Below are 12091 nucleotides of genomic sequence, written 5' to 3' on the forward strand. Positions count from 1 at the left end.
CTAAAATTGTACAGTAGATCATCAGAGACCCAAAGGCAACATTGTGCATTGTTATCAAAACTAATCTAGATATAGAAGACAACTCTTCTTATATAGAAGATATGGGAGATATTTTCAAAAGAATTTGAAAAGTTTTGCCTGAGTTTATCAAGAATTTGGGACCAAAAGCTATAACGTGGCTCTCAAAGTATTTTTCTGAAGTAATGGTTAGAGCTGAGCACCCCAAATCCTGGAAACAAACAAAGGTCGTAGCAGTATTGAAGCAAGGAAAAGATCAAAGAGACCCAAAAAGCTATAGACCAATAGCCCTTTTGTCAGTTGTGTACAAACTTTTTGAACGAGTCCTGTTGACAAGAGTCGGGAGCAGAATGGATGAATGTTTGCCAGAGGAGCAGGCTGGTTTCAGGGAGGGTAGGAGGTGTGAGGATCAAGTATTGGGGCTCACAACTTACATTGAGCATGGGTTTGAGAGAAACCTCAAATCAGGAGCCGTATTTCTGGACCTTAGTGCAGCATATGACACAGTGTGGAGATCTGATCTTCTTCTGAAGTTAGCAAGGATCCTGAAATGCAAGGCAATCGTCAATCTCTTTGGAGCTATATTGAGAGACCGTACATACAGAGTGTCTCTTTATGGTAAACTTAGCACTATAAGAAGATTACAAAATGGTTTACCTCAAGGGACGGTTCTTTCGACCATTTTGTTCAATGTTTACACTGCAGACCTGTCTTTTACTCAATCACGCAAGTTTATTTATGCCGATGACATTGGGCTTGTTTCTCAAAGACGAAATTTTGAACAGCTCCAAATTGTGTTGGATGAGGATTTAGAGATAATGGCAGAATACTTCCAGCAGTGGTTCTTGAAGCCAAACCCGTCCAAAACTGTCTCAACAATATTCCATCTCAGTAACCAGCAAGCAAAAAAAAAAAAAAAAAAAAAAACAATTGATCTCAGGTTATGTGGCAAAAGAATATCTCATCAGGAAGCTCCCCGTTACCTACGAGTCAGACTTGATGGATCCCTTACATATCGACATCTGCAGGGGTTGAGAGATAAACTGAAGACAAGGCTAAATATCATCAGCAAACTTGCGGGAGCAACCTGGGGTTGTGACATGAATGCCCTTCGAACATCAAGTCTTGCACCTCTGTACAGCACAGGGAAGTACTGCTCTTCTGTCTGGGCTATGAATGCATATGCATATATATATCGCTGTAACTTTCACGAAAAAATGTCAAGAATGATTTGTTGTAACTCTTTCTAAAACAAATCGAATAATTTATGAATAGATAATTTCTGCAATACAAAGGCAGAATTTCCCAGAGAAAGGATCGCAAATGAAAAGTTGTTGAATTGATATCAGATAATAGAGCTAAATTAATGTGATGACTTTAAAAATAGTTTTGACTTGATAAAAGAACTACGGTTTCTCCAGAAATATAAAAAAACCTGATTCGATTGGGATCAATTCTAGGAATATCCTGTGAAATAAAAACTAAAACTTCATCATGAAGATTAAGGATACCGGTACTACGGTTTTCCTCATTCTAGTACGATACTCTTACAATTTATGAAAATTGCTAATAGCATTAGTGAAGACGATACACACATTCAATTCGCAAGTGGCACGCAGGATGAGGCACAAGCTGATAGATGATAAGAAAACAGTCTTCGGCGCATCTCCAAGGTCGACAAGGAGGAGAAGAAGTCAGCGGCGGACTACTTTTTAGGCAAAGTCCGCTCTCAAACAACAAGCTGTTATCCTAGGACGTGTGTTGCCAATAACAGTAGATTCGTTTCGCACGAATCTGTCATACATTGTTTCCCATTTTGAGGTCCTCAGGTGATATGAAATTGATAGACTTGAGGTGCACGCGCTTTTTGTTACAAGTACCTATGTCGTCGCGAGCCGAAACATCACGTCGTTTTTCCTTATTTTTTTGTCAAAGGTAATATAATAAGATTCACTTCGAGCTGTCAGCATTGAATGAATGGGAATCATTGATATTATTTGTGAGGAATACTGACAATTGTGAATCTCATTATGAAAGATTAAGCTGATTTCAGGATGGAATGTGCCCCTATCCATCACTAATAGTCAAATAAATAATCTAAAAAATCTGGTGTGGTACACTCACACAACTTTCCTAGCTCATTGAACTGTAAGCCTCATTCTTAAATGGGAGAATAATTCAGGGGAATAACATAATGACGATTGGCGGCAACATATATTTGAAACTACGACCAGACTACTGTATCTATGTGTATTTATAATTGTTTTCAGAGTAATTTTTCCTTTGTGTAAATTTATTTAAAATTCGATGATTTTTTTAAAAGTCGTCAAAACAGCTGTTCTACAGAAGAAATATCTCAACTATGTGTTCTTTTTATAAACTGCTCTACCTACCTCATGCACGAGAAGGAGGTTACAAAGTCCATTTCTCAAGGATGGGATGAACCCCCCATTAGTTTCCCAAGAAAAAGACTCATGCCAGATGATAGAGCTGATAAATAACTATACAGGGTATGAATTTGAAAAAAATCGGTCATTTTTGGGAAAATCGTGGAAAACATGGTTTTTTAGTAATGATCTGCCATTTTTCTGAAGAATATTATGGAGCTCCTGCAATTTTCCCAGAAATGAGACTCATGTCAGTTGATAGGGCTTATAAATAGCTATCCATGGTATGAATTTGAAGAAAATCGTTGGAGCCGTTTTCGAGAAAAAACATGTAAAACATGGTTTTTTAGTAATTATTCGCCATTTTGGATTGAATTTTATTGAATTCCTTATTGTCGAATTCTCATGGTATAAGGACCTTAAGTTTAAAATTTCAAGTCAGGAATGGAGTTATCGTGTTCACAGACATACACACACACACAGACCAACACCCAAAAATCTTTTTTTTTGGACTCAGGGGACATATAGAAACCCTGAAATTAGGGTACCTTAATTTTTTTTGGAAAGCAATACTTTCCTCACCTATGGTAATAGGGCAAGGAAAGTAAAAATAGAATATTATATGAGAATCAATATCCTCAACTATCAAGAAATAGGTTCTTTGCATTCAACTCGTACATTATTTTACAATGTGAGAGAAGTGTTACATCGTTTCAAGTACAGTATTTCTAAGTTTGAACCTCACATAGATCTCTGTCTGTTCATTTAATAAGGATGACTTTACTTATGTTTTTCTGTCTAAAATATAGTGTTATTAGTAGAAAGAATCGCATGCAGGGCAGTAATAGAAACCTTATTGCAATACATGATGTTAATAGTTTTACAGTTTTATAGAATAATTTACAATATTTGACAAATTTAGCTGACTAACATTCAATGCGTTTCAAAAATATGAACTAGACTTTGGAAAATATCTGAACGAAATGAAGATGAGGAACAATTTAAAAGTCGTTACCAGTCATTCTTGCAGTGTTAGAGGAAATAAAAAAATGGAAAATATTTTTGGTAAAAGTACTTGCTATAATGATGCCAATTTAAATAATTTAACAATTTTCATAGTTTCGGAGCCTATTCTACATGAGTTGCGTGAGTTCACTGTAATTCTGTAGTACTTCACTAAAAAAACAACAACAAAAAACTATACTGTCTAGAAGCTTGAATCTGCGCATCAACTAAGACCTATCTTAACTAGGGCAGAATCAGAACTGCATAATCAGTTTTCTCTTATTTGGTACATTTCAATTTCGCGGTCATTTCTTGTACAGTCAATTATCCTATAGACATGCGATCACATCTTTACACTGACTTCCATATCCGTAAAAGTGAGTATATTTATTATTTATCGTTCAGACTGGGGAATAGGACCCTAAGCGGTTTGAGGTGTCAGCATATTGTATTATAGAATTATTGGAAATAATTGAGGAAACCAACATAGGCCTACACTCCCGTAGGGCTGAATCTCAATTTCCAACGCAAACTTCATTGATGCATAACAGAGGGAAATTAACGGTGAAGGGGTTACCGTACTTATGAAATTAGGCCACAGTATAGTATAGCTAACCTATTTTGTGAACCAAATCCTATAAGAGGCTGTATCTGGACTGATGAGCTAGTTTGTATCACATGTCATCTATAAAACATGTATATTACATCTATCTGTATTGGGTGGATGTATTTATGAGGTAGGCCCATAGTGGACTGTAAATGCAGGGTCTAGTGGTCATGGTTCATGGTTTTCAGGCCGCAGGGCCGCCTCTATTGCAACTGTGGAGGTGAATGCAAATTGCATAGTGCAAGTGCACTAACCTGCAACTAATAGACCGCTAACTGACTATCGAGGATCAATGAATAGCCAATGTTCAGAGCAGTGTGGGCGCCTATATCCTGCGGCAAATCCCCCCCCTCGCCTACATTTAAATTTTTTTTTTAGATTTCGCCTAAAAATATTCCTCTTTCAAATATGATTTGGTATAAACTATCGAAAAAACATGGGGAGACATAAGACACGAGAACCATGAAACTGAAGTTTTCAAAATAGGACATTACTGAAATTATAACTTATGCGAAAAGCAAACAGTACACAGAAAAACTATATACATTATACTCATACATTAACAAAATTGTAGATAGTATAGCACTATTTTCACAATAAAGCTTTCAAAGTTATATCTCCATAGTTTATTCACTGTTAATCCAGTCGTTATTCTCGTATTACTGATACCATCAATCAGGTTACACTTTAAAACACATTGATTAGCTTGTAATTGGTTGGAAATGTATTGGAATGACATTGGCTATAGTCGTGAAGACGAAATATCTTATATCCGATTAGCAAGCAGATAATTCGTTGAATTCTTTCTAACTCAATGAGGCTATCGCCATGAAAACATAATTGCTGCTTTCTCATTGGCTAGCTTGTGATTGGTTGTTGTAAGACTTTGCTTCTTGATTCTCATTGGCTGTGACGAGATCGCTGCTCATCCATTGGCTAGAATGTTTTGTAGTTCGATTGCAAATGGATGCCATCACTACGACAAAATTTCTCCTTCCCCATTGGCTGAGTTTTGGTTGGCCGAATTCGTTTCAGCTTGAACAGCACTTATTGTAATGTTGTGACATTAATTCAAATCCGTGGAGGATAAGGATATTTACTTCAGGATATCCAGAAAATCAAAACAAGTTAGTAAAGAATGGGGTCTCCTCAACCGGTGGACAGTGGAGTCAAAGAAAGATGTGTTGGTTTCGGTCAGTTAAAAGTATCTAAGTGCAATTGGATACTTTTTAGAAGAATGAAGTGTAGCACTATGAAATCTGAGCATTGTGTCAGGAGTTATAAGTGTTTGAAATTTTGACCCTTGAAGTGTCCTTAAGCGCGCCTCTCCACTAGGAAATTCTGAAATGAAGTGCATCAAACGGGTGATTCTCATAGAACATAATCTTATGAACTTATGTCATTGTGCGAAATATCAATGTGAAGACTATGTAGTTGGTGATGATGGTTGAAGCTGGAAATTAGGTGTTTTTCACAATACAAGGAGCATTGTTGTCAGGTGTACCTGGAAACCTGTATGGGATAGAGCGCTCTACCTGATCTTAGATTGTAGAGTACAAAAATACGCCCAGATGGATTTTGAATTATACATCTAAATGGTAACAATCCGAAGATATTGTTGATCAAAAACTAAAAATTAATCAAAATTGATTTTTTCTTTAAATTTCACTCATTTTTTGAAAAATCATAACTCAGTACTCATTGGAGATGGAGAAATCCGAATGATCTCATTTTATTCAGAATTTCATATTCTAGAAAAAAGGCTGGAGCAAATTTTTCTGTCCGATAACGAGATTTGGCAGAAATAGCTGAAAACTGGAAAATGAGTCGAAAATACGAGGTTTTTGGGCCATCCTGTATCTAGCACAAGGAAATTTTGCATGAAGAAATTGGTTCTGGACTTCTCTTATGTACCCAAATAATATATTAAAAAAATAGGAACTACAATATAAATTGCAAGCACACCCCCTTTTTTATGTCTATATTGGCTGGACTAATTGCCGTAGCCGATAACGATAACACTTTCATTAGCTAGGAACAAGCTAGAGCTTATATGTGCATCATTCTCATGAAATACTTCTTGTCTACTGGACTCTGAAAATAATAATAAAGAGATCCTACACTATGCACTGACGTTCAATAACCAAGGGCAATACATTTTTCTACTTCAGCTACCTTATTAAAAAAGTTTACAAGTCAGATTAATCTAATGTAGCACCTGTTTTATCCACACCAACTCTCACGTCAACTTCTTTCTACATAGAATTATAGCACAGGATTTTCCTACGGCACGCAAGCTTTCACGAACTCTGGGCGAGAAAGAGGTGAGAATGCAAGAAAAATAGTACTTTAATACAAACCATATTCTTCTATAACTAAGGCGAGAACGAATGTGGAGAAAGCAGAAGATTGTATTATGATTGACAAGAAGGATTTCGCCTGAGGGTGAGCAAGCGGAGATTGAAGAGAAAGGAGAAAGAAGTGTAAGGGATAATTGAGAATTGTGTGAAATGGGAAACATTTAGATCGAGAGAGAGATTGAGATTGAGATTTATTTATTCATGTGAATAACCAAAATCAAAACAAAAATTAACTAACGTTCAAGTAAGCTATAATAAGCTAATTATTGTTTTTTCTCATAGAAGAGTTTACTTTTTACAAGATTTAAAAGTCGGGAAGTTCCCTACAAGTAGGGAATTGAACTTCTTATTTCCCTTGCTGGCCTTCCCTTTTTACAATTATTGCCCTCACATAGTTTTTTATCCCAGCTTTTCATCCTTATTCTTTCATTAACTTTTGAAGTAAGCTATAGTAAGCTAATTATTGTTGTTTCTCATAGAAAAGAGTTTACTTTCTACAAGACTAAGTAGGGAATTGAACTTCCCTTTTTACAATTATTGCCCTCACATAGTTTTTTATCCAAGCTTTTCATCTTTTAACTTTTGAAGGAAGCTATAGTAAGCTAATTATTGTTGTTTCTCATAGAAAAGAGTTTACTTTCTACAAGATTAAGTAGGGAATTAAACTTCTTATTTCCCTTGCTGGCCTTCCCTTTTTACAATTATTGCCCTCACATAGTTTTTTATCCAAGCTTTTCAGCCTTATTCTTTCATTTCTTCTTCTTCTTTATCTTCTTTATCTTCTTCTTCTTCAACTTCTTCTCCTACTCCTCCTCATAACATAAACAATAATATTATCCAAACGTTTCCAAGAAAACTAATCAAATAGGAAATGATTGCGTTCCTCGAAGTTAACCTAATGTGGTTGAATATTTCAAAAACGAACAAACACTCGAACAACGGACTCATTCTGAGCTTGAAAATTATTACAAATAATTGCAACTTGAAACCAACCTCAAAGTTGTGAATCACAACACTGAATTTTGTATATGATTACAAAACTCATGTTTAAGTATGATTACAAATGAAAACTCAAACCGACTCGGTTAACAGGGAAATTCTCAGTTACAACTCTGAAATGTTCTTCTACTTCTTCATCTTATTCCTTTTCTTCTCAAATTCTTTTTTACTCCTCTTCTTCTTCTTCTTCTTCTTCTTCTCTTCTTCTTCTTCTTCTTCTTCTTCTTCTTCTTCTTCCTCCTCCTTCTGATTGTACAGTCGTGGACTTGGTGAACAGAAACTAATTCCAAAGCAGGGCCGAAGTTTATCTGGCCCATTAAAGCCAATTCGCAGGGAATTTGCGTGCGCCTAATAAGTGCAGGCAGCGGCTGGAGAAACAAACATCACGCTATGGATTAATATCGATGCTTCTAGCCGAGAAGCCAGAGTAGAGGTTCTTACAACACTTACATAAGGGAACACCTTGACACTACAGACTACATGTGCTTCACACTCGAACAATAATGGCACAGCTGGACTCGATTCATGCATGACGGTCGTCTAGATGGATATCAATAAGTGTAATCTTGATTATTGCAGGAGTAATGCTGTTAAAAGTTATCTTTTACTGGCAGGAAAGTTTACCCCAGGAGATGCGGATTTCTTGCTTAATAATGTGGAGAATCATCACAAATGACTGGAGAGTGTATTGAATGGAATGTATTCATTAGATTATACCTGTAGATATCATTTACTAAGAGGATTATACCTCATACAAACATCATTGAGTCTTCTTGGAACAGTGTGTGAACACGCTTACAATGAGATAGATGATCCAATTGTGAATATTATATCAGACAGCCATTTGCACTGATATTCCTTTTCAAATGATCAATATAAACTGATCTATTACGATCAATATACGATTCTTTTGAACGATCAATATACGAGACTGAATTATCATTTGAAACGATTCATATGTTATCATGATTTCGTTAGATCAATGTATGAATATAATTTTATAACATAGATCGAATAAGAAACTGCAAGTAACAAGCCTCGCAGCACGCAGCACCTAACAAATTCAACTCAAGTGAACAGTGATGATCAATGAACACTGGAAATGAACAGTGGTGATCAAGTGCAAAGAGCAGCTATAAAATAATACATTGTATAAGCTGATTTCCTGATATTTTGATGAGTGATGCAAGAGTTGATAAAGAATTTACTACAGTTGTAGAAGCATTGAAAAAATTATAAAAACTGGGTACTAGAGTTACAAAAATGTTAATTCACTGTGTGAACCTGAGAAATGAAGCGGTTTTATTACCGCCATCCAGTTATCCCTGATGTCTATTTAGTGGTTTAGAAAAAAAAATTTGTTGACGCAAGATGTTATTTGAAGCATACATAGCCTTGATTAGTTGGTCTTGAGAAAATTCGATAACAGAATATAAAAAGAGAAATCGATTTTTTATAAAATAAATAGCCTATGAATAGACAAGGATGGAGCACAATCATGTCTCTTTGTTCGGGGGGGGGGGGGGGGTTGTGAGAGCGCAGGGGTGCAAGCTATGGAAATGAGACTCTGTAGTTCTAACAATACTGTTTCAGTATAATGCAAATGGGAACATAACTGAGAGAGTAGCCTACTACATACACCATACACAGTGAGTGCAATGTAGGCCCATATCGGAGGCGGAATTCGGTTAATTCATTTGGAAGAGATGCAAACAACCTGGCCTTGGAGATTATCACGTTGTTGTCAATAGATTGTCGAGTGTAGCTTTACATGTTGAGGGGGTATGTTACATTATTACCAACATATATAACCCTAAGCGCAGGCTAGGTGCTCTATTCCATAGAGGTTACAAAGTAGACCTCTGCTTCTCTGAAAATCGAGTTGGCATTGCAACTGATACCAGTTATCAATATTTTCATCAGTTATTTATGACTGTCAAATCAGAGCCAGTCTCTAGAAATTGAAAAGGCATTGCAGCTAATTTCAGTCTCTTTAAATCAGTATACCAATCCCAATCATCGTCGTTATTAACTTTTTACAATAGATAATAGAAACTTCGCATTACGTATATTTTAAAACTGCATATATATGAATATGTCATGTTGAGATAGCTGTATCAACTTCATTTCATGTTTCAATTGGAAAAAATGCGATTAGGATAAGAATGACCTAATTAATTTAAAAAAGAACGATGTGTATCAGCAACTCATTCAGGCAGAAGTTAAGAGGTTGAATCAACTTTCCTTCTACTCACTGCAAAAAATGAGGCAGCAACAATTGGAAAGTGGATTAAACTTTCTGTGAAGCCGGATTTGACAGATGATAAAACTTCAATCAGAAAATGTCAAGCATTAAAACTTGTTGAAATCAATTTTGTTGGCCAGGTGGAAGTGATAAACGGACATTCCTAATTTTACGTTCAATGACTTGAATCTGTTAAATAGGTAGTAGAATTAGTATAGGTAGAAGCTGATATTCAGTCTTATTAAAAGCGCTCATATGACAACGATTGCAGTTTTTTACTTTTCAGTTTTGTTCACTACTGTATTTAAATTGAATTTTTTCGTTTCAAAATGTTTATTGACCGAGCGAAGTGAGGTCTAAGATTCAAGTCGACGGTTTTGCATTTCTCTTTATGTTTATATGTTCCGCATTTACAGCGAAACGCAGCAATAGATTTTCATAAAATTTGACAGGCTTCTTGAATTTCGCGTCGACTTATATGAGTTTTTTTTTGAAATTTTGCATTTTAAGGATAATACAAAAGGAAAAGGAGTCTTCTTCGAACGCCAATATTACCGTAAAAATCGGACTTTAGAATATTATTCATCATAAATCAGCTGTCGAGTGGATTATTAATTGCATGCAATGACGCATGCAATTAATATCTCAATGTATCTTTGTGGAAAGTCAAGTGTTTTGTGGACATTTAATTGCAAGCAATGAGGCATGCAATATTGATAACTCAAAGTAGCTTATCATTTTCTCCAGACTTTTCTCTCCTTTCAACTCGGTAAGCTTTTGATGATAATATCATAGTTGTTCACAACAAATTATCAGCATTGTAATGCTAATAATTATAATTAATTTTAATAATTATTGTTGATACAACAACCCAAACAGCCATTAGTTGTTTACACACCGATATCTCGCCGACACGTCAGGACAGGACATAATTCACTCTGATGGACAGTATTAAAGGAGGCTGTGGTTTTTAAATGCGCGAGGTCTACTGTCCACTGAACTACTAGTAAATAAATAAGTACGAAATATGTGAATTTATGATTCTTTACAGAACTCAACACACAATCTTTTTTGAAAATGGCAGATTCATGAGTGACAGAAAAAATAATGATAAGATTGAAAGATCAGTGTAGGTTTGCAGCAGACATCTAGACGAGGGGACGTTGAACCTAAGATATGTTAAGCATTTAAATACAAACTGACCGCTTCAGGAATTTGACACCAGTTTTGGCTTTTTGGAGAGTGGGAATTGGATAATTCCCCAAGTAAGCAAACGTTTAATAGGTTACGTTTATTTTGAATAACCGTCCTCACAAAGTTCTTCAATACATGAGAATAAAACCTGATGACAATAAGTTCAAAACTATCCTTTATTTAGTCAATCATCACAAGCTACGATGTTTCACCAAGTTTCTAATAACACTATTATTATTATTGTTGTTAACACTTATATAATGACAACTTTAGTATCTAAAGCTAAAAAATATTTTAAAGGATTTCATTAGCAATGTGAAGATTTAAATTTGTAATCCGATTGTGGCATCAATAATTCCCCATATTTCATGTTCTGCAGTTTTCAGAGCCGAGTCTGCTCATACGAATTTTTCTCATTTTATGCATTTAGCTAATCTGCTTGCAAACAGCAACATTCTTATTAAGGATGTACACCAATCTCTTTGTTCAAGCATCCTGCTATCGATGCGTCCCTTGATCAAGGATTTCCTGATGGACGAAGAGACACGAAGCAAGTTAGCATGGACATGTAGTTCAAGTGAAAGTGACCAGATAAGTGCTCACTAATCACTAGCCGTCGCTGTGATAATCACTAGCTGCAGGCTGATTGGACGAGTTATGCAATTGTTACATCTCCTCAACACCCATTTTATTCAAAACCATTTTGTTTGTGCAGTCTAAATGCATATGGAATTGATAAAACTGTAAAACTGGATGTTTTGCTAATTTCAAGTAGTTACCATACCATAGAGTAAAGATATCTTGTTTTGAATTTGATTGAAAAGTGTGGTGAACATAATTGGATGGATAATGCATTACCTGTGATGTTGACTATGGGGATGGCAAATAGAATCTGGAAAGAAAGAATTCCCCAATGACTTGGTTGAATCAAAGATAACGTACAGGTTAAATATTACCTGTGTTCGAAAAGTGTTTTATGATTAATTCCGCGTTACAGGTAGTCTATTAAATTTAACCACCGTAAAATGATTTCATTCAACTGAAGCAGAGGGAGGAAAATACATGTTTTAATACACGACGACAAGACACCGACACGATTTCCAAAATGCGTTCCGATTGTTTGGTTTGTCGAGAAATGTGGGAGTCAAGAGACGAAGGCAACGTTCAAATTGAATGAGTCTAAAGCCTCTATTTGCTTTCTGTGCATTTGATACAACCATAGTATTCATGACCTTGTTAGTGAGAAATAGAATGATAAAAACATAGCCGGCCTGAT

General features: G+C 35.7%; 1 protein-coding gene across 2 annotated transcripts in view; it reads right to left on the reverse strand.

The window, feature by feature from the left end:
• The window catches only part of LOC111050723 (carbohydrate sulfotransferase 5), a 75756-nt gene that overhangs the window by 30430 nt on the left and 33235 nt on the right, over positions 1–12091 (reverse strand). Inside the window, exon 1 of one of the 2 annotated variants that reach the window (XM_022337074.2) lies at positions 11674–11694. The exons of the other annotated variant lie outside the window; for it this stretch is intronic. The gene's annotated coding sequence lies outside the window, so the exon portion shown is untranslated. Of the gene's footprint in view, positions 1–11673; positions 11695–12091 lie in introns of those variants that run through there. 2 annotated transcript variants of the gene reach the window in all.

The sequence above is a fragment of the Nilaparvata lugens genome, chromosome 7, assembly GCF_014356525.2.
Source record: "Nilaparvata lugens isolate BPH chromosome 7, ASM1435652v1, whole genome shotgun sequence".
Classification (NCBI taxonomy): domain Eukaryota; kingdom Metazoa; phylum Arthropoda; class Insecta; order Hemiptera; family Delphacidae; genus Nilaparvata; species Nilaparvata lugens.